The following is a 23,300-nucleotide window of genomic DNA, read 5'->3' on the forward strand; positions in this document are numbered from 1 at the left end:
CAGGTTTGCACTTGCTCAAAAGAGCCCTCAACCCCAGGCACTCAACAAAACCTAAAAATTAGGCTTGGAGACCTAGCCAGAGCTGCTGCTGTGTGTGACCACCACCTGCTGAGATAGAGAACATACTGAGGAGTTTCCGGCAGCACATGATCACATATAGGGAGGCAAAAGTTTGCTCTCTATCTCCACCTGCTGGTAGATGGACACAACCCACCAGTCTATGGATTGATCAGCTTGATGATATGGAATGGAAAGATTAAATGAATTCTTTGCTTCGGTCTTCAACACGGAAGACACCTGTGCCAGACATGGCATTCAATGCTGATGAGCAAGGGAAACAAACACATCTCTGTAACCCTGAAAATACAATGTTACTATTTGACACACTGAAGAGTAGCAAATCACATAGACTGGATGGCATACATACCAGAGTACTAATGGAATTGAAAAATGAACTTGCAGAGCTACTGTTAGTAATATATAATTTATCTTTAAAATCAAGCATGGTACCGAAAGATTGGAGGGTGGTCAATGTAATGACAATTTTTTAAAAAGGACTCCAAAGGTGATCTGAGAAATTATAGACCGATGAGCCCGACGTCGGTGTCATACATAAGCATGGATTAATGAGACAAAGTCAACATGGATTTAGTCAAGGGAAATCTTGCCTCACCAATCTACTACATTTCTCTGAAGGGGTGAATACACGTGGATACAGGTGAGTTGGTCGATACTGTGTATCTGAATTTTTCAAAAGGCATTTCACAAAGTACCTTATGAAAGACTCCTGAGGAAATTAGAAAGTCATGTGATAGGAGGTAATGTCCAGTTCATGTAGAGTAATTCGATTTTCAAAAAGCTTTTGATAAAGTTCCTCATGAGAGACTCCTGAGAACATCAGTGTCATGGGCTAGGAGGCAAGGTTCTTGTGTGGATTAGGAATTGGTTATTGGACAGAAAACAGAAGGTAGGGTTAAATGGTTATTTCTCTCAATGGAGGAGGGTGAACAGTGGAGCGCCGGAGCAATTTAACATAAATATAAATGATACAGAAATCGGAACGACGAGCGAGGTGATTAAATTTGCAGACAATACAAAACTATTCAAGATTGTTAAAACACGAGTGGACTGTGGAATATTGCAGGAAGACCTTAGAAAACTGGAAGACTGGGCATCCAAATGGCAGATGAAATTTAATGTGGACAAATGCAAGGTGATGCACATTGGAAAGAATAATCCGAATCATAGTTACCTGATGCTAGGGTCCACACCTTGAGGGTCAGCACCCAAGAAAAAGATCTAGATGTTGTAGATAATACGCTGAAATCTTCTGCTCAGTATGCATGGCAGCCAAGAAAGCAAACAGGATGCTAGGAATTATTAGGAAAGGGATGGTGAATAAGATAGACAATACTATAATGCCTTTGTATCGCTCAATAGTGCAACTGTGTTCAGTTTTGGTCACCATATCTCAAAAAAAATATAGCAGAATTAGAAAAGGTTCAAAAAAAGAAGCGACCAAAATGATAAAGGGGTTGGAACTCCTTTTGTATGAGGAAAGGCTAAAGAGGTTAGGGCTCTTCAGCTTGGAAAAGAGATGGCTGAGGGGAGATATGATCGAGGTCTACAAAATCCTGAGTGGTGTAGAACGAGTAGAAATAAATCAATTTTTTACTCGTTCCAAAAGTACGAAGACTAGGGGACATTTGAGGAAGTTACATGGAAATACTTTTAAAACAAGGAAATATTTTTTCACTCAACAAATAGTTAAGCTCTGGAACTCTTTGCTGGAGGATGTAGTAACAGTGGTTAGCGTATCTGGGTTTTAAACAAGGTTTGGATAAATTCCTGAAGGTAAGGTCCACAGTCTGCTACTGAGACAGATATAGGGAAGCAATTGCTTGCCCCAGGATTGGTAGCATGGAATGTTGCTGCCAATTGGGTTTCTGCCAGGTACTTGTGACCTGGCTTGGCAACTGTTTGGAAAACAGGATACTGGTCTAGATGGCTACTCTTATGTTCTTATGGATTAAGAGCTGGTTAAAAGATAGAAAACAGAGTAGGGTTAAATGGTCAGTATTCTCAATGGAGAAGGGTAAATACTGTAGTGGGATTCTCCAGGGGCTGTGCTGAGACCACTGCTTTTTAACATTTATAAATGATCTAGAGATAGAAATAGCTAGTGAGGTAATTAAATCTGCTGATGACAAAGTTATTTCAAAGTTGTTAAATTGCAAAGGGATTGTGAAAAATTTCAAGAGGATCTTACAAGGCTGGGAGAATGGGCATCCAAATGGCAGATGACGTTTAATGTGAGCAAGTGCAAAGCAATGCATGTGCGAAAGAGGAACCCAAACTATAGCTACAGGATGCAAGGTTTCACATTAGGAGTCACCACCCAGGAAAAGGATCTAGGTGTCATCACTGATGATACGTTGAAACCCTCTGCCCAGTGTGAAGTGGTGGCTAAGAAAACAGAATGTTAGGAATTATTAAGGAATGGAAAACAAAAATGAGAATGCTATACTGCCTTTGTACCACTGCATGGTGTAACTGCACTTCAAATACTGTGAGCAAATCTGATCACTGCATCTCAACAAAAGATAAGCAGAATTAGAAAAGGTAAAGAGAAGGGCAATGAAAATGATAGAGGATGGGACGACTTCCTTATGAGAAAAAGCTAAAGTGGCTAGGGATCTTCAGCTTGGAGAAGAGAGGGCTGAGGGAAGATATGCTAGAGGTCTATACAATACTGAGTGGAGTTGGACAGGTAGATGTGAATTGCTTTGTTTACTCTTTCCAAAAATACTAGGACTAAGGGACATGCAATGAAACCACTAAGTAGTAAGTTTAACACAAACCAGAAAAAATATTTCTTCACTCAACGTGTAATTAAACTCTAGAATTTGTTGCCAGAGAATGTGGTAAAAGCAGTTAGCTTAGCAGAGTTTAAAAAAGGTTTGGACACTTTCCTAAAAGAAACATCCATAAGCCATTATTAAGCGGACTTGGGAAAATCCACTGCTCATTTTTATAAGCAGCATAAAATCTGTTTTACTGTTTTGGGATCTTGCCTGGTACTTGTGACCTGGATTGGCCACTGAAGGCAACAGGATACTGGGCTTGATACTTCAATCTGTCCCTGTATGGCAACACTTATGATTTTATGATCATCAAACAGGGTTTTTTTAGAACATTTTGTAGGATATAATGAGTGGCATTTTCAATATAACACGTAAATCCAACTTTGGACGTTTTGCTGAAAACGTCCAGATATCAAGTGGTGAACATGGCCATTTTCGAACCTAAAAAACACTATCTTTTTGTTTAAAAAGGTAAAATTATGTATCATACCTGATAATTTTCTTTCCATTAATCATAGCTGATCAATCCATAGACTGGTGGGTTGTGTCCATCTACCAGCAGGTGGAGATAGAGAGCAATCCTTTTGCCTCCCTATATGTGGTCATGTGCTGCCGGAAACTCCTCAGTATGTCGATATCCAAGCTCCATCCGCAGGACTCAGCACTTAGAGAATTACACCCACAAAGGGACACTCTGCCCAGCTCACCACCGCCGAAACGGGGGAGGGGAATTAACCCAGCTCATCCCCACACAAGTGGGGGAGGGGAATCCGTCCAGCTCATCCCCGCGGAGCGGGGGAGGGACACCACCCCGCAGATGCGGGGGGATCTGGCTTATCCTGCAACAGCAACCGCGGGAGGAGCTGACTGACCCTAACACCGCGGGAGGGGTACAAAGCTGCCCTACAGCCGCACGAAGCGGGAGGGAGCGCCGGCAGAATTTATGTCTCAATCCAGCCCCGTAAAACGGAGGGAAGAGGAATGCAGCAGCTCACTGTAACACAAACTCGTCTCAACTCTTGAAGAATCCAATTGAAAAAAACTTGAACACGAAGTCCTCCTGAACAGGAACTGAAAACTAAACTTGAACCTGAAATGCAACCAGAATATAAACAGTACAGATATCTGGGAGGGGCTATGGATTGATCAGCTATGATTAATGGAAAGAAAATTATCAGGTATGATACATAATTTTACCTTTCATATCATCATGCTGATCAATCCATAGACTGGTGGGATGTACCGAAGCAGTACTCACCCAGGGCGGGACATTGAAATCCCTGACCGCAACACTGAAGCTCCAAACCGGGCCTCCGCCCGAGCAGCCACAGTCAAGCGGTAATGCCTGGAGAAGGTATGGGCCGATGCCCAAGTTGCCGCCTTGCATATCTCTTCCAAGGAGACGGATCCGGCCTCTGCCATCGAGGCCGCCTGAGCTCTAGTGGAGTGAGCCTTCAGCTGAATAGGCGGCACCTTCCCCGCGGCCACATAAGCCGCTGCAATGGCTTCCTTGACCCATCTTGCCACTGTAGGCTTAGCAGCCTGCAGACCCTTACGAGGACCTGCAAACAGGACAAACAGATGATCCGATTTCCGGAAATCATTGGTCACTTCCAAGTATCTGATGATGACTCGTCTAACATCCAGAAATTTGAGAGCAGAGTATTCCTCTGGGTAGTCCTCCCTACGAAAGGATGGGAGACAGAGCTGCTGATTCACATGGAAGCGAGAAACAATCTTGGGCAGGAAGGAAGGCACTGTGCGAATAGTCACTCCTGCCTCAGTGAACTGCAGAAAAGGCTCTCAACATGAGAGTGCCTGGAGCTCGGAAACTCTTCTGGCTGAAGTGATAGCCACCAAAAAGACTGCTTTCAACGTCAGGTCTTTCAGAGATGCCCTCGACAAGGGTTCAAAAGGCGGCTTCTGCAAGGCTCTTAGCACCAGGTTGAGATTCCACGCAGGCACCACTGAGTGAAGAGGAGGGCGCAGGTGATTAAGTCCCTTGAGAAAACGTACCACATCTGGCTGCGAAGCCAGGGAAGCACCCTTCAGGCGGCCCCTGAAGCAAGCCAGAGCCGCTACCTGGACTTTAAGGGAACTGAGCGACAGGCCTTTCTCCAGACCTTCTTGCAGGAACGCCAGCACTGAAGAAATTGGAGCAGTGAAGGGAGAAAGTGAGCCTGCTTCACACCACGCTGCAAAGGTACGCCAAACCCTGGCGTAAGCAGTAGAAGTAGAGCGCTTCCTCGCTCTCAGCATAGTGGCGATGACCTTGTCTGAGAAGCCCTTCTTCCTCAGACGCTGCCGCTCAATAGCCAGGCCGTAAGACCAAAGGGGGAGGGATCCTCCATCACCACGGGACCCAGATGCAACAGGCCCTGCTCCACTGGCAGCAGCAGAGGGTCGTCCACTGAGAGCCTGATCAAGTCCGCATACCAGGGACGTCTGGGCCAGTCCAGACCCATCAGGATTATTCGGCCCGGATGCTTTGCCACCCGGTCTAGTACCCTGCCCAACATGGGCCAGGGCGGGAACACATAGAGAAGCTCCTGAGTCGGCCACTGTTGGAGAAGAGCATCTACCCCCAGGGATCGAGGGTCCCGTCCTCTGCTGAAAAAGCGTGGCACTTGGCAATTGGCTCGGCTGGCCCCAGCGCTTCGTTATGTCCAAGAACGCCTGAGCCGATAACTGCCACTCTCCGGGATCCAAGGTATGGCGACTGAGAAAGTCCGCCTTGACATTCATGACTCCGGCAATGTGGGCCGCTGACAGCTGTTCCAGGTTCGCTTCCGCCCACTGGCATAGATTCATGGCTTCCTTGGCTAGAGGGGCGCTCTTGGTACCTCCCTGGCGGTTGACATAGGCCACAGCCGTGGCATTGTCCGACAGGACCTGTACTGGCTTCAACGCCAGTACCGGGAGGAACTCCAAAAGCGCCAACCGAATGGCTCTGAGTTCCAGGAGGTTGATAGACCACTTTGCCTCTGCAGGAGACCAGAGCCCCTGCGCTGTCCTTCCCAAGCAGTGGGCTCCCCAGCCTGACAAAGAGGCGTCCGTCGTGACGACAATCCACTCCGGGGTCACAAGAGGCATCCCTGCAGACAACTTGTCTGTCTTCAGCCACCAGCTCAGCGCCTTGCGCACTGCTGGGTCCAAGGGAAGGCGCACAGCATAATCCTCCGACACCGGAGTCCAGCGCTGCAGCAGAGAGTGTTGTAGTGGTCTCATATGAGCCCAGGCCCAGGGCACTACTTCCATCGTGGCCGTCATAGAGCCCAACAGCTGCACATAGTCCCAAGCCCGAAGTGGAGAGGCTACTAGGAACTGGTCCACCTGAGCCTGAAGTTTGACAATCCGATTGTCCGGCAGGAACACTCTGCCCACTTGGGTGTCGAATCGAACTCCCAGATACTCCAGGGACTGAGTCGGGCGCAGCTGGCTTTTCTCCCAGTTGATGATCCACCCCAGGGAGCTCAAAAGAGCAATCACCCGGTCCACAGCTTTGCCGCACTCTGCATAAGAGGGGGCTCGGATCAACCAGTTGTCCAGATAAGGATGGACTTGTACTCCTTCCTTTCACAGGAAGGCCGCGATGACCACCATTACTTTGGAGAAGGTCCGCGGAGCAGTAGCCAACCCGAACGGGAGGGTTCTGAACTGGAAGTGTTGGCCCAGGACTGCAAAACGCAGAAAGCGTTGATGAGGAGGCCAGATGGGAATATGCAAGTACGCTTCCTTGATGTCCAAGGATGCCAGGAACTCCCCTGCCTTCACTGCCGCTATAACAGAGCGGAGAGTCTCCATGCGAAAGTGCCGAACTTTCAAGGCCCGTTTGACCCCTTTGAGGTCGAGGATAGGCCGTACAGAACCTCCTTTCTTTGGTACCACAAAGTAAATGGAGTAACGTCCCCTGCCAAGCTGATTTTCTGGCACCGGAACGACCGCACCCAGGCGGATCAGATTGTCCAAGGTCTGCTGCACTGCCACAGCTTTGACCGGAGACTTGCAGGGAGAGAGTACATACCCGTCTCTTAGGGTTGGCAGAACTCTAGCTTGTAGCCGTCTCTGATGACTTCCAGCACCCAAGCGTCTGAAGTTACCCTGGTCCACTCGCCCAGAAACAAGGACAGGCGTCCTCCAATCTGCACTGGGCCATGGACCAGGACCCCGTCATTGGGTACGAGACCCTGGGGGAGGACCGGAGGGCGCACCTCCAGGACGGCGGTCTCTGCGAAAGGAATGCTGCTTGGGGGAGAAGTTCCTCTTGAAGGAAGAGGGGGCAGAGGAGCCCGACTTGCCCGGGCGGTACCGACGGGCTTCCTGAAACCGTCCTCTGGAGATACCAGGGCGAGCACTGGCCCGAGCCCTGACCTCTGGTAACCTCTTGCCCTTAGACGTGCCGAGATCGGTCACAATTTTGTCCAGCTCGACCCCAAAGAGCAGCTTGCCTTTAAAAGGCAACTTAGCCAGGCGGGACTTAGAGGCGTGGTCCGCAGACCAATGTTTCAGCCAAAGCCACCGCCGCGCAGAGACTGTCTGAGCCATACCTTTAGCCGAGGCTCTCAAGACATCATACAGTAAGTCTGCCAAATAAGCCAAGCCCGATTCCAGGGCCGGCCAATCAGCCCTCAAGGAAGGATCCGAGGGGGAAGCCCGCTGCACAATCGTCAGGCACGCCCTGGCCACATAGGAGCCGCAAACTGAGGCCTGCAAACTTAAGGCAGCCGCCTCGAAGGACGACCTTAAGGCCGCCTCCAATCTTCTGTCTTGGGCGTCCTTTAGGGCCGTGCCACCTTCCACCGGCAACGCCGTTTTCTTAGTCACCGCAGTGATTAAAGAATCCACGGTAGGCCTAAAGAAAGGCCTCCCGTTCACTTTCAGGCAAAGGATAGAGGCGGGACATAGCCCTAGCCACTTTGAGGCTCGCTTCCGGGACATCCCATTGAGCCGAAATTAAGGTGTGCATGGCATCATGCACGTGGAAGGTTCTAGGCGGGCGCTTCGTCCCCAGCATAACGGCGGAGCCAACAGGGGCTGAGGGAGAGACGTCCTCTGAAGAGGAAATCTTCAAAATGCTCATGGCCTGCACTAACAGGTTGGGCAAATCCTCTGAGCGAAAGATCCGCGCTGCAGAGGGGTCATCCGCTCCATCCGAGCGGGAATCCGTCTCCTCCAAGGAATCCCCAAAGGACCGTTGGGAGAACTCAGATACGCTGCCCTCATCTACATCAGAGGAAACAGAGTCCTCTAAGGCCTGGGAATCCACCCGAGGGCGTTTATTCCGGGGGCCTCAACCCCTTTATCGGACAAGGGGCAGCGTTTTGCATAAGGAAGGCCTGATGCAGCAGCAAAATAAACTCGGGGGAGAAACCCCCCAGACTGTGCACTTCAGCAGCCTGGGCCACAGCCCTAGACGCACCCTCAACCGGCGCTCGCAGAGCGGGGGAGAAACATGCTGCGCATCCAAGATGGCGTCCGGCGCGACACTCCGCGAAGGAGCCACGCGGGAAGAACGGCGCTTAACTTTAGCCGCTTTTTTGCCGTCGCCCAAATCAAGGGCGGCCATGGCATTAACGTCTCCCAGCTCAAGGGCGGCCCAAGAAGAAGCCGTCCGAGCAGAGTGGCCGGCCAAGATGGCGGAGGCGAGCAGCGGGGGATGGGCGTTTATGGCGGGAAAAACCGCCGCACCAGAGGAAGACCCGGGACACTGACCGGCCTCCGAACTGACACCCAACAAGGGCGAATCAGACTTTAAGACCCCCGCATCCCCGCTAGAAGCGCACACGCGGTCCGGGGAGCGATTCTTCGCGCCCTCGCCCTCCGACGCTATCGGCCACGTGGAGATCGATCGGGGAACCCCCTGCCCACTATAAAAAGGTAAAAATTACCTGCTTCTCGCTCCAAGCTGTAACGACCTGGCGTCCCAGTGAGTAGCTGCAATAAACGTTTAAATAAACGTCGAAATAAACGCCCTTAAGGACGTCCAAATTTTTTTTTTTTAACGGAGCCAGCGGGAGGGGGGAGAAAAGGAGGGACCTGGCGCCACCAGGTTTGCACTTGCTCAAGAAGAGCCCTCAACCCCAGGTACTCAACAAAACCTAAAAATTAGGCTTGGAGACCTAGCCAGAGCTGCTGCTGTGTGTGACCACCACCTGCTGAGATAGAGAACATACTGAGGAGTTTCCGGCAGCACATGACCACATATAGGGAGGCAAAAGGATTGCTCTCTATCTCCACCTGCTGGTAGATGGACACAACCCACCAGTCTATGGATTGATCAGCATGATGATATGGAAATGGCTATTTCCTAGACGTTTTGCACTCTGTGTGTTTTTCTTTTGTGACCATTTTTTTTTTTTTTTGGGGGGGGGGGGGGGGGGGAACATCCAAGAGAAACACACACAAAAACAAGCCATTGAGGACATCTGGGGGGGGACCAGCATTCTTAGTAGACTGGCACCACAGACATCCCAACAGAGCAATGGGGTACCCTAGGGGGGGGTGTTGTAGTGGACTTCACATAAAAGGTCCCAGGTACACATCTCTGTCACCCTCTTATATTGTATGGTGAGCCCTCCAAAACTCACCAAAAACCTACTGTACCCAACTGTACACCACTACAATAGCCCTTATACCTGCAGGTGCTACCTATATGTGGGTGCAGTGGTTTTTTTTGTGGGTTTGGACAGCTCACACTTTCTACCACAAGTGTAACAGAGTGAAGATGGGCCTGGGTCCCCTTCTCTACAGTGCACTGCAACGACCAATAGGCTACTCCAGGAACCTGCTTGCTGATCTAATAGGACTAGACATAACATCTGATGCTAGCATTGAGGCTGGTATGTACTGTTTCTTTCATGTCTTTAGGGGGTGGGGGTCATGCCTTCATTCCTCCAGTGGTCATTTGGTCATTTAGGGCACCTTTTTATGACTTGGTCATCACTGAAACAGGTCCAGACCAAAATGTCCATCTTTTACCCTGGATGTTTTTGCTTGTTCTATTATGGAGCAAAAACGCCCAAGTTGTGGGAACGCCCAAATCCTGCTTCCAACATGCCCCCCTGTTGGGGCAGGATTTGGATGCACTGTATAGAAAAACTTCTTAAAAATGTATTAAGAAAATAGCTAATTTGGACATTTTTGCAAGAAAACCGTCCATCTGCCATTTTTTTTGGACATTCTTCTGTTTCGAAAATGAGCCCCAATTTATATTGAGATGGTTGTCTTTATAGCACAGTTTTAAATTAAGTTATGGGGCACTGCCTCTTGAGACATCTTTAAATATAACTAATTTTTTTCAACAGGTGTATGCGCTTGAATAATTGAGTTTAAAATATGTAAAAGTGTTATCCATAATGCATAACAGCTGTTGCAGACAGTTTACATTGAAATCCATTTTAAGTGCACATGAAAGCATTATTTGTCAGAGTATATACAACTAGTGTAACTTGGACCTGTATGCCTAAATCCCCCCCCCCCCCCCCCACCCAAATGGACCTCCTCCAAAAACCAGTTCTAGCTAAAAAAAACTGTGGGAGAGGGGAGATACTCGTGCCCTGACAAATTTTCTTGGAATTTAGTATCCAGCAGATGAGACCTCTCTCAATCCCCTGCTACCATTGCTGCCAATGAAGTGAGAAGCAGGATGGGGGTGGGGGGAGAATCAAGAATCCCTTCTATGCTAGCATCTTTGTGGCTTAAATTACTAAGGCTGTTTATTCTTTGCCCAAGAGAAAAAGGACCTTAGGGGTTGATATTCAGCCAGCAACACTCAGTGTTTTACTGACTGCCATGTTATGCCCAGAAATTCAATGCTGGGCCACGTCTGGTCTTCGGTAATGAATTTCCACATTTGCAGAGTAACCTAAAACATAGCTGGTTAAATGTGATATTCAGCCACCCTCCCCTCTCCCCAGAATGCCAGTCAGCTGCCACTTCTAGCCTCTATCACAGCAAAGAAAGGAAGCTCTGGAACAAGGAAGCATAGGATTAAGTTCAAGGGGATAGACTCAGAAGTAATTTAAAGACGTATTTCATTGTAGAAAGGGTGGTAGATGCGTAGTAGAACAGCCTTCCAGTTAAGAAAGCATGGGACAAAGAGGATCTTTAAAGGAGAGAAAGGATTGTAGAGCTTAGTAGCTGGTATGGATGGGCAAACTTGATAGGCTATCTGCCATCATCTTCTTTAGTTTGAGTTAGTTATTATAAAAACACAAATTTATATTGTCTTGACTGAATTGATCACGCCAGTTTATATCTAATAGCTCCGTCACATTCCTTTATTTCATTAACAAAATTGTACAAGTTACCTTGCCATCAGAGCTGACCCAAGGGGAATGCAGGGTCAGCTGCAAATCAGCTTGTGCATTCCCCTTCCAGCATGGTTCTCTCTTCCTCCCTCCTGCCAACAGGAGTCAGAGCAGCACTTCCTGCCCGTAGCTGCCTCCTCCACTCCTGACTTTAACATTAAGTATGAACTATGCAGGGTCTCATAATTTTTATGCAGTGGGGGGGTTAGGAGCAAGGTGATGCATGAATGACTTCCCACCCGCAAAAGTCATGACCAGTTCACGTCCCTCAAATCTTGCTGTCTGCCAAATAACAGTCCAACTGATACAGCAATATAAGCAATTCTATTTTTTACAATCTTTGAGTTAGTTTTACTAAAAGAGTATATTAATAGTAAGTAGGTCTCATTTTATGGGACTTACATTAATAGGGTGTGGAGGAGTGGCCTAGTGGTTAGGGTGGTGGACTTTGATCCTGGGGAACTGAGTTCGATTCCCACTTCAGGCACAGGCAGCTCCTTGTGACTCTGGGCAAGTCACTTAACCCTCCATTGCCCCATGTAAGCCGCATTGAGCCTGCCATGAGTGGGAAAGCGCGGGGTACAAACGTAACAAAAAAAATACACGTTAGAATGCGGTATCCATTTTTTTCCCCCTTTGTTTTCTCTTTCACCTATATCCCCTTTCATTCTATTCCACTTATTATGGGACTTGTGTAGATATGGGACATGCTGGACATTTACATTTGTTAAGGCAATTTGGGGAACAGCTAATCTGGAGGGTATTTTGGAGGCTCGGCAATCTAGGCCACCCACAAGCATTTTGTCAAGATAAAGCAAGAAAACAGTTCTAAGGCTTAGGGAGGTTGATTTGGCTGATTTATTGAGTTTAGGGGTGGGGAGGGAAAGACTGGAGCAAGTGGAATTGTGACCTCTCCCTACAAAGACAGCATTTCTTGCTTTCCCTTCCCTCAACACCCAGTGGCTTAATATTCAGCAAAAGTTGCCTCAATATTCAGCAAAACTTGTCAAGTCCTGTTATAATAAGCCTTTTATTTTCTATAAGAATACTGCAAGTCACTTGGCAAAAATTAGCATTAGCCAGAAAGAGGGATGCTTTAAAAATGCTCATTCACTTCATCTTTCACCTGCAAGACAGTAAGCACTCTTACTATTTCTAGACAGAATGTGTTTAAAGTTGTTTTTTTTTTTTTGAGGACCATTAGAAGACTTGCTCCAGTTATGATTTATACCTATGAGCAGCTTTAAGCGAAACATGACCCAAGGGAAATGCAGGGGAATGCAGGGTCAAGGTGCAAATCAGCTTGTGCATTCCCCTCCCAGCATGGTTCTCTCTTCCTCCCTCCTGCCAATAGGAGTCAGAGCAGAACTTCCTGCCCGTAGCTGCCTCCTCCACTCCTTTAACATTAACTCGCGACAGGATTGTGAAAAATTACAGAAGGACCTTACGAGACTGGACGGCTAGATGGCAGATGACGTTTAATGTGAGCAAGTGCAAGGTGATGCATGTGGGAAAAAAGCTACGTCATGCAAGGTTCCACGTTAGGAGTTACGGACCAAGAAAGGGATCTAGGTGTCGTCGTCGATAATACACTGAAACCTTCTGCTGCAGCTCGGAAAGCGAATAGAATGTTGGGTATTATTAGGAAATGTATGGAAAGCAGGTGTGAGGATGTTATAATGCCGTTATATCGCTCCATGGTGCGACCGCACCTTGAGTATTGTGTTCAATTCTGGTCGCCACATCTCAAGAAAGATATAGTAGAATTGGAAAAGGTGCAGCGAAGGGCGACTAAAATGATAGCGGGGATGGGACGACTTCCCTATGAAGAAAGACTAAGGAGGCTAGGGCTTTTCAGCTTGGAGAAGAGACGGCTGAGGGGAGACATGATAGAGGTATCTAAAATAATGAGTGGAGTGGAACAGGTGGATATGAAGCGTCTGTTCACGCTTTCCAAAATACTAGGACTAAGGGGCATGCGATTGAAACTACAGTGTAGTAAATTTAAAACAAATTGGAGAAAATTTTTCTTCACCCAACGCATAATTAAACTCTGGAATTCGGAGAACGTGGTGAAGGCGGTTAGCTTGGCAGAGTTTAAAAAGGGGTTAGCCGGTTTCCAAAAGGACAAGTCCATAAACCACTACTAAATGGACTTGGGAAAATCCACAATTCCAGGAATAACATGTATAGAATGTTTGTACGTTTGGGAAGCTTGCCAGGTGCCCTGGCCTGGATTGGCCGCTGTCGTGGACAGGATGCTGGGCTCGATGGACCCTTGGTCTTTTCCCAGTGTGGCATACTTATGTACTTATATGATCATGTCAGGTGGTCCTGAGAGATGCTCTATTTTTCAGATAAGTAAATACTCACTAAATATTTAAGATACTCTTTTTTAATAAACTTTGAACACTTATTATTTATAAGGACCTATGAAGAATTATGGCAAATGCTAGGATATAATTATGAGTGCAACAAGCTTTATGATGGAAAAGATTTTAAAATCAAAGAAGTGAAAAGCGAAGATACTTACCTGTAGCAGGTATTCTCCGAGGCCAGCAGGCTAATTGTTCTCACATGTGGGTCGACGTCCGCATCATGGGTTCCTGAATAAGGGGAGTTGTCCTCAAACAGAGCTCTGTAGAACCCTTCTACCCTATGGACATACGTTTTGGGTGTTTTCCAGGTAAGATAAGTGGATGTGGATATACTAGATATATACTAAACACTAACGCTCCGGTTTACTAAGCAGTGCTAGTGGCTGTCCATGTGCTAGTGCCAACATGGCCCATTCAATTTGAATGGGCTATGTCAGCACTAGCACTGCTTCATAAACCCCTTCTCTCCTTTGAGCAAATTCCATTTACCATCACCTTCTGTTGCCTCGCAGTCAACCAGTTTCCAATCCAATTCACCACTTTGGGTCTTAAGTTCAGCCCTCTCAGCTTATTCAAGTATTTCAATCTGCTCCCTTAAAGAACAATCCTCTTGGTGATGGCAAAATGGTGCTGCAACATCGAAAGGCTTGCAACTAACGTTGTGGACTTGAGAACCGATGTGAACATCTGATATGTACCTTTAACTTATCTTTCATTTGGGCACTTTTCACTTTAACCACAAAGAGGGACTCCTATGATGTGGTGGTGTGAGCAGACCTTTAAAGATTTGGGTGGGGCTCTAGTATAGAGTCAAATGGCATGGTCAATGAGATTATGGTGCCTTATACGACTCAAATTACAAACCGAGGAGCTCTCATTTAAAAAAAAAAATTGTTAGGTACAAATATCTTAACAAAAAGAACTGTTCATGTTTCCCTGGCAGCAAAGCAGCACAGACAGGGTTCAAAGTAAAGAACAAGTCCGAATATCAAAGAAAAGCACCAGGAGCCTTCAAAATCGGGACACAATTTCTTTATTCGTACACCTTGAACATTAAATCCTTCTTAAATGACCTGACACGGGCCGTGTTTCGGTGCACAGCGCCTGCGTCAAGGCTCAGTCAATGGAGTGGTGATTTCTGGGAGGAAGCTAAGGATTTCTTCTATAATGGTGACGAAGTTAGATGATTGTCCCACTTATAAGATAGTATGCAGAGTAGTCTGATAGGACTAGAACCAGATCCATCCCTTCAACCTTAGATTTGTCCAAGACTGTCACGGGAAGTCCCAGCAGCAGTTTTGACCGAGGAACCAGTAGGGGCAGGAGTGACTGGGGATCACTCCTGCCCAGAAGAGGGCCACTAGACCGCTTAAAGGCCATCCTAGGGAGGGTGGTAAGAGTTGTGATTGGGGGGCCTGGAAGGACTCACTCTCTACCTCCTCTAGGGCGGGGGGGGGGGGGGTGGTTTCAACGGAAACAGAGCAGCAAATTGCGGTTCATCATTCATTTTCAGTATAGTGGTTAATAGATAGCGGAGTTAAGGTTATTTGTTTTTGACTGCTTGAAGCTTCACATTAGAGAGTTGCATGAGGACAGAAATTTCACCCATTCCCCATGAAATCTAACCCATAACCACTAAGATCTATTCCATCCCCAACCGTACCTGTAGGAGTCGACACTTATTTACTTGCTCGCAGCTTTCTGTTTCCTCCCAACCCTAACAGCCTCCCATGTTTTTTTTTGGGGTGGAATTCAATATTCAACCAATGAGCGTTCCAGCCTCCGTCTGGTGTTCCGGCTGCCTCTCTGGGCATTCCAAGCCTCATTCTAGCGCTCTAACTGCCTCTCACCATATGTTCCAAGCTTCATTCTGGTGCTTCAATTGCTTCTCTCAGTGCATTCCGAGCTTCTGGCGTCAGATTTTGAATACACTACCGTGGGAATCCCGTGGCAACTTCTTCCATCTCTGTGGGAATCCGGCAGTTTCCACAGGATTCCTACAATCCCCATTCCCATGCAGCTCTCTGCTTCACATTAACAGCTGGCAAAACACATACCTGGGTTAAATTGTATTACTGCTGACTCTGTCACACTGTCGTCCAATGCTTGAAACCCTTAGCAGAAGAGAACCCTTGTATTCAACCTGGAAAACTGCAGATTGTGAGTTATCTGACCTTGAATGATTGGCATAACATACCCATCAACGAGGACCTTTCAGCAGATTACATCCTCATGGCTCATGCAGGGTTAATCCAGGATGTTAGTGCAGAATCAGCTGTCGGGATTCTACTTCTCACAACCGAGGGAGTAGGGCAACCTACTACAAGTTTCCATAGAAAAACCATGTTGCGGGATGGGTCTGCAGTCTCCAGCTTAGCTAGACATGTGAAAGCCTGTTACCCTTTGCATGCTTTGGTTTGCTCTGGAGAAAAGTATGTTCATGGTCTTCGAAACAGTCCTATTCAGAGTGGACTATACAACATTATTCTTTGCAGCAATGAAGATGAGCAAACCAGTGGTCAACGCTAAGAAATAAATGGATAGCGCATGACTGCAGATATCTGATGTACAGTTAATGGCCAGATCTGTGTATTTGAACATTTGCAAATCAAAAACTGATCAAGGGCAAGAGGCCAGATTTTGATTATCAGACATTTCCCAAACCTGGACACCTGGCCTGTGGTTAACTTGTAGGTGTACCTTAGCATCCAACTGGAAGCCAATTCTTCATACACTGCGACACCACTGTTATTCACACCTGTGAATAGGAGCTGTGTTAAGCCGACATTTGCAACCTTGGTAGGGTGTGCAGAAAGTATGTGACAGCTTGTTTTGCATCAGGACCACTACAGAAGCTGTGCATGTTGGATTCCTCACAAGCAACAGGGAGTCTAAGGCCTGCATAGGGTAGATATGTCCACAAACACTGGCTGAGGACAGGAATTAATCTGATACCATATGTGTATTCCTAGGATATTGTCAAACAAGAATTCTTTGCCAGGAAGTGAAGAGTGTTTTTGTACCCTTGGTCTGGCCAAAAAAAGCAGTCTACCGTCATGGTATGAAAAATCTGACATGAAGTTATGTCAGCAGATACCCTTTTTATGACAATAACTTTCTATTAGTTCTCCCTCTTCCTTTGTTGCATCTTACTATCTCTAGAGAAACTAGTTTCAGTTTTCAGGGACTTTCTCTTTGGAACTCTCTTCCACTTCACCTTGAAAACATCTTACCCAAAATTTAAGTCCTTGTTAAAAACCACTCTTTTTCACGGAGCCTTTTAATACTCCCTTCCTGATTGTATTACCCTTCTTATGTTTCTTAAATTCTTCCCTCAGCTGTTTTTAGAACTGTAAACCACATAACCACCTCCATGGACAGTTTGAAGTATAGCAAGAATTGAGAATAAATAAAAATGTAAAATAAATAAATGCATTCAAACCACCAGATGTCACAGTTGTTCATTTGGGAAGTAACTAATCAAGGTTCAATTTCATGCTAACAATTGCTTGAGACAATCAAAGCAGAGAGACAGGGAACTCTAGCTGCTCACAAAGTCAGAGTGCTCTGGCAAGTTCTCCCTGGGGAGATAACCCAGAGCGCTCACAGCAACACCAGACCTTTTGGGAAGGCAAAAAAGGGAGGCAGAGGATGCGCAATATGTGACCGTCTCTGTGAAAAGGTGACTAAAGTAGCAGATCCAAACTGTTTAGAATGGCTGATTTTTCATGTCATTGGTCCATAAGCAGTCTGAAAAATTACGTTTGAACATCTAACTTTTAAAAAAAATTTTCACATAAAAGGATGGTGTCACCTGTTCTCAGAGATGGTCACAGGTAGGAAAGTAGATTCACAGTCCCTCGTGCTGTACATCATACAAATAAAACTGCACCTTTATATTCCAAAGTTCTTAATGTCATTTAAAAAAAAACCTTTTTATATGCAGGTGAGATCCCACCTACCTTGTTAACTTCTACATAAGTACATAAGTATTGCCATACTGGGAAAGACCAAAGGTCCATCGAGCCCAGCATCCTGTTTCCAACAGTGGCCAATCTAGGTCACAAATACCCGGAAAAGATCCCAAAAATGTACAAAACATTTTATACTGCTTATCCCAGAAATAATGGATTTTCCCAAAGTCCATTTAATAACAGTCTATGGACTTTTCCTTTAGGAAGCCATCCAAACCTTTTTTAAACTCCGCTAAGCTAACCGCATTTACCACATTCTCTGGCAACAAATTTCAAAGTTTAATTACACGTTGAGTGAAGAAACATTTTCTCCGATTCGTTTTAAATTTACATTGTAGCTTCATCGCATGCCCGCTAGTCCTAGTATTTTGGAAAGCGTGAACAGACGCTTCACATCTACCCGTTCAACTCCACTCATTTTATAGACCTCTATCATATCTCCCTCAGCCGCCTTATCTCCAAGCTGAAGACCCCTAGACGCTTCAGCCTTTCCTCATAGGGAAGTCGTCCCATCCCCTTTATCATTTTCGTCGCCCTTCTCTGCACCTTTTCTAATTCCACTATATCTTTTTTTGAGATGCAGCGACCAGAATTGAACAGAATATTCGAAGTGCTGTCACACCATGGAGCGATACAAAGGCATTATAACATCCTCATTTTTGTTTTCCATTCCTTTCCTAATAATACCTAACATTCTATTTCTTAGCCGCAGCAGCACACTGAGCAGAAGGTTTGAACGTATCATCAACGACGACACCTAGATACCTTTCTTGGTCCGTGACTCCTAACGTGGAACCTTCCATGACATAGCTATAATTCAGGTTCCTCTTTCCCACATGCATCACTTTGCACTTGCTCACATTAAACGTCATCTGCCATTTAGACGCCCAGTCTCCCAGTCTGTCAGAGAAAGATGTAACTAGTCACTTCATTCTGGAGTGATGCATAAGTGAGGTCCTGCATTGTTTTCCTGGTCTTTTCTCTTGCCATGGTGAGGCAAACCAGTATCCAAAAATCACTCCAGGAGTAGAGATTTTATCTTAACTCCAGGTTCTGACTGAGACTCTCTCAAACAGAGTATGGCAACCAATACCAACAGATGCATTCTAAGATTGTTCGTTCTAACCCATGTCAAGATGGATTAGTCCCAGAAGTCAAAGAGATTCCACCTATTGCAAATAAAAGAGAGAACTACATTCCCTGCACACAGAACAACCATTTTGCATCCAGCCCCCCCCCCCCCCCCATTAAATGCTGAATACAGCCAGCTATGCCGCTAGGTTTCTTTTTCTCATTGCCTAGTAAAAATGTACCAACTATGACTTCAAAATAACTAAAAACCCATAATATATGGTAAATCTATTGTTTTACACTTATATATACATATCTTTGTCCTGGACCTAAAGTTATATTTACCAGTACTTTATACCAGAACAAACAAATTTAAAGCTTACTATCAGTAGGAGTCAGCATGTGAGTTGACAGTTCAAAATCAAAGGATTTGAGTCGAAGGTTTGGAGTACCAACTCCACAACCCTGCCAGAAACAGCATCTTCCAGCACAGACTAGAGCAGTGGTGAGCAACCACTATCCTCAAGGGCCATTTCCACAATATGCATGAGATCTATTTGCATACAATGGAAGCAATACATGCAAGCCAATCTTATGCATATTCATTGTGGTAATCTTGAAAACGTGACTGATCGGGTTGTGGCCTTTGAGGACTGTAGTTGCCCACCCCTGGACTAGAGCATCAGCCCACCTAGGACCCATTCCCACAACTTATTGGTTGTCATGGCAGCTGTCACCCTTGCCAATCCCAGCCCTGAAAGGCTGCACTGCATCCTTTTTCAGATTATTTTAAATCCTATTGATATGGAAAAGAATATTTCACATGCACCAACCAACAGGTTTCAACTACTTCAGGAACACCATCAGAATTTGTGAAAGTCTCAACCAATGGCAAATAAGCTTTCAAAAGACAAGACTGAGCAGATGTATAAAACAAACTTTGGATCCCTTTTCTTATTTTTTAATTCAGGAAAAAATAAGTACAATTTTCCCCCAATAATACTGCACTGAGCAAAGCACACTAATTTTGTCCACTGCAAGTCCAATCCCTAAATAAAAAGGGCAAACTTATGACTGATGTTTGAGAGCACTAAACTTTTCCTTCTATGACAACACTGATATGTTAAAGGCTGAAATGCCTCAAAATAAACCCAAAAAGCACAGGGCAAACAACCAAATACAGACAGACGAGTAATCCACAAACACATATCCACTGCCTCTCTCCCCCAACCTCTCTGTACACACACCCAATCTTCTACATACTCAAAAGCTCTTGCACATGTGCATTTGTCGTTTTGTGGTGAATGTGCACCTCAAAACAAAATCTTCGCATGGGTACTAGATCCCATTCCTTTCAGACTGGTGTCCAGGATAGAAGCCTGTGACGGGTCCCCAAAGCCCACCAGTAGGCTGTACCGCCTTTGTTGCACCCTAACCCTAACTTTACCACTAAAATGTGGAGGGGCCTGCTGTTCCTTGTGATCTTAAGTCACTTAACCCTCCACTGCCTAGGTACAAGAATTAGACTGTGAGCTCTCCAAGGCCAGGGAAATACCCTAGTACACCTGAATGTACTCACCTTGAGCTTCTACTGAAAAAGGCGAGCAATAGCCAAATAAATTCACACACCTACCCACCTGAACTCCACGCAAATACACACCCAAATCCACAATACACATCTATCTGGATTGTTTGGAATCAGATCACGGGGTATACTAATATAAACTCCAGTGGTACATGCTTTTAAAACATACTGTTTTGCTCTATATTAACATGCTTAGAAAATTTGAACAAAGGACCACAGAAAGCTTCCCAAAGCAGACAAACATATTGGCAATTACAAATTTTTGCTATAATAAGTTTAAAGTATAGTCAAATTCTTAATAATAATCACATTACTTAATCTACACAAGTCTAGTCAATCTATGTTGGCTACACTATCAAAAGGGAAAACAAATGCACCACTCCACCACTGCTGCTAAATTGATGTAGTTTGAAATGTTCATGTGGCATAACCAGAATTCATTTTTTTTTTGGAGGGAATCTACATTAGCATGATGAGCATCAAGACTCTTGCCACATACTGCCTTCACATGCAACTAAAACTGGATTTCTAAGTAAACAGTCTGCATAAGCTACCATGCATCGTGTGCAACACTTAAATATGATTCGGGAAGGCAATGGCAAACCACTCTGCTAATAATCTGCCAAGAAAACATCAAGCAAGTGGTGGCCCCCTAAGTTGTTCGTGACTTGGTACTCATGTACACTGAACTCTTTACCTTCCCCCCCTCCCCCAATAATACTCAAAGTACAATAAGTTTAATTTAGCAAAAATTTGATGTACCCTTTCGCAAGCAAATCAGAGCAGTGTACAATAACATTTTTTTTAAATAAGTCAGAAAGGAAATACAATACATTTGACAGGAAAGAAAATGTGTGGGGGTGGGGGGGTAGGGAAGAGAGAACAGGCAGGCAGCAGTTCTGAACAGAGACTGTCAGGAAAGGAACAAAAGAAGGCAAATTAAACTAATAAGAAATAACTAAACTAGCAGTGGTTCTGGAATGGGGCTGTCGAGAAAGGTATTAAAAAAAAGAAAAAAGACCACTTTTTAAAAAGTGGTGTTTCAATATGGATTTAAACTGAGGAAAGGACTGCTCAGAACAAAGGGCCAGGGGAAGGGCATAACACAAGGAAGGGACCAAATAAAAGAAAGTAGAGTGCCGGATAGAGTCAAGATGCGAGAGGTGGACGTATAAAGAGACGCGAGGCAGACTAAACAGAGCGAGTGGGAAGGGATATAGGGAGAAATGACAGTGGTAAAATATTGGGGGTGGGGGTATCAAAATGGAGATCCTTAAAAACCAGAGTGAGAACCTTAAACTGAATGCAGAAATAGATGGGAAGCCAGTGATGAAGAGCCAGATCTGCGAGCATGACTGAGGAGACAACAACAATTATAAGAACATAAGACATGTAACTGGAGCACAGCAGACCTAGAATTATTCACTTTACAACCCCACATACAAAAATTATACTTAAGTTCTGATGTTACTTAAGTAAGGGCAATCAATTAATCCTTCCAAAGTCAGAAACTCTGATGTGTCTTTTTTTTTTTCTTTGAGAGCTTTATGTTACAATCTTACTGTACCACAATGGTATTAACTCTTAGGACTCAAAACAGCAACATCCTTATTTATGAAAAATGTAACACTGAAAATATTACACCAGGCCTTAAAAACACCCAATATACCATTTACTAAGACGGGTAGGCACTTTGGTCCTTGAGGGCCACAACCCAGGGTTTTCAGGATTTTCATAATGAATGAATGGAGGCAGTGCATGCAAATAGATCTCATGCATAATTCACTGGGGAAATCCTGAAAACCCAACTGGGGTGCAGCCTTTGAAATTCAAGCTTGCCCACCCCTATACTAAGGGAAGAAACAGAACTACTACATACATATCTTTACACAGAAATTACGTGCTAACAAAATACATACTGCACAAGCAAAAATGACAGACCCTCACAACATACAAAACAAGTGACCAAAATAAGTTTGACTCTGCAAACGGTGCACCAATTGAGAGAGAAAAACAGAGATGCAGTTCTGTTGCAAAACACTGAGCAAAATACAAGACAACAGAGATACACATTTCCCAAGGCTGATAAATTCCAATAAAATATTTTTTGTGCATTTTATTTTCTCCAACTGCTTTAGTCATAGTTTCTCTTCTTCTTCCTTTTATTCTAGGGTGTGTTGTCCATTTGTGATTTCTCCTTTCTTCTCTTCTTCCATTCTTCACCAACACCTACCAGATGTTGATCTTTTCCTCCTTTTCTGCCTGAGTACTCATAATTCACTCTACAAGCTCCCTGTTCTTATTTTGCACATATTAATTTTCCATCACCTCCTCAATCCATTGACCCACTCTTCTCCATAACCCTCCCATTTCCCCTGTCTGACTCCTTCCCCAACCTCTTCTTCCTTTCTGTTTTACCCACTCTTACCACATTTCTACTACTACTAACTACTTAACATTTCTAGAGCGCTACTAGGGTTACGCAGCGTTGTACAGATTAAAAAAAAAAAAAGGACAGTCCCTGCTCCAAGGAGCTTACAATCTAATGGGCGAAATGTCAAGTAGGGGCAGTCTAGATTTCCTGATCGTTAGGTGCCGAAGGCGACATTGAGGAGGTGGGCTTTGAGCAAGGCTTTGAAGATGGGCAGGGAGGGGGCCTGGCGTATGGGCTCTGGGAGTTTATTCCAGGCATGGGGTGGGGTGAGGCAGAAAGGGCGGAGCCTGGAGTTGGCGGTGGTGGAGAAGGGTACTGACAGGAGGGATTTGTCTTGAGAACGGAGGTTACAGGTAGGAATGTAAGGGGAGATGAGGGTAGAGAGGTAGGGAGGGGCTGTAGATCGAGTGGATTTGTAGGCTAAAAGGAGAAGCTTAAACTGTATGCGGTACCCGATCGGAAGCCAGTGAAGTGACTTGAGGAGAGGGGTGATATGAGTGTACCGGTTCAGGCGGAAGATAAGACGTACAGCAGAGTTTTTCCACCTTCTGTACTCACCCACAACAACTTTATTCTGTCTGAACCCCCCCCCCCCCTTCCCTATTGGGCCTCTCCTCATTTTCTCCTGTCCCCACCCAAACTCCAGATACCCTTTTACCACCTCCCGTCTCCAGTTCTATTTCCT

General features: G+C 45.4%; 1 protein-coding gene across 3 annotated transcripts in view; it reads right to left on the reverse strand.

Moving 5' to 3' along the window:
• The window catches only part of SAP130 (Sin3A associated protein 130), a 119,141-nt gene that overhangs the window by 94,861 nt on the left and 980 nt on the right, over positions 1–23,300 (reverse strand). The gene's annotated exons all lie outside the window — the stretch shown is intronic.

Source organism: Microcaecilia unicolor, chromosome 10 (genome assembly GCF_901765095.1).
Source record: "Microcaecilia unicolor chromosome 10, aMicUni1.1, whole genome shotgun sequence".
NCBI lineage: Eukaryota > Metazoa > Chordata > Amphibia > Gymnophiona > Siphonopidae > Microcaecilia > Microcaecilia unicolor.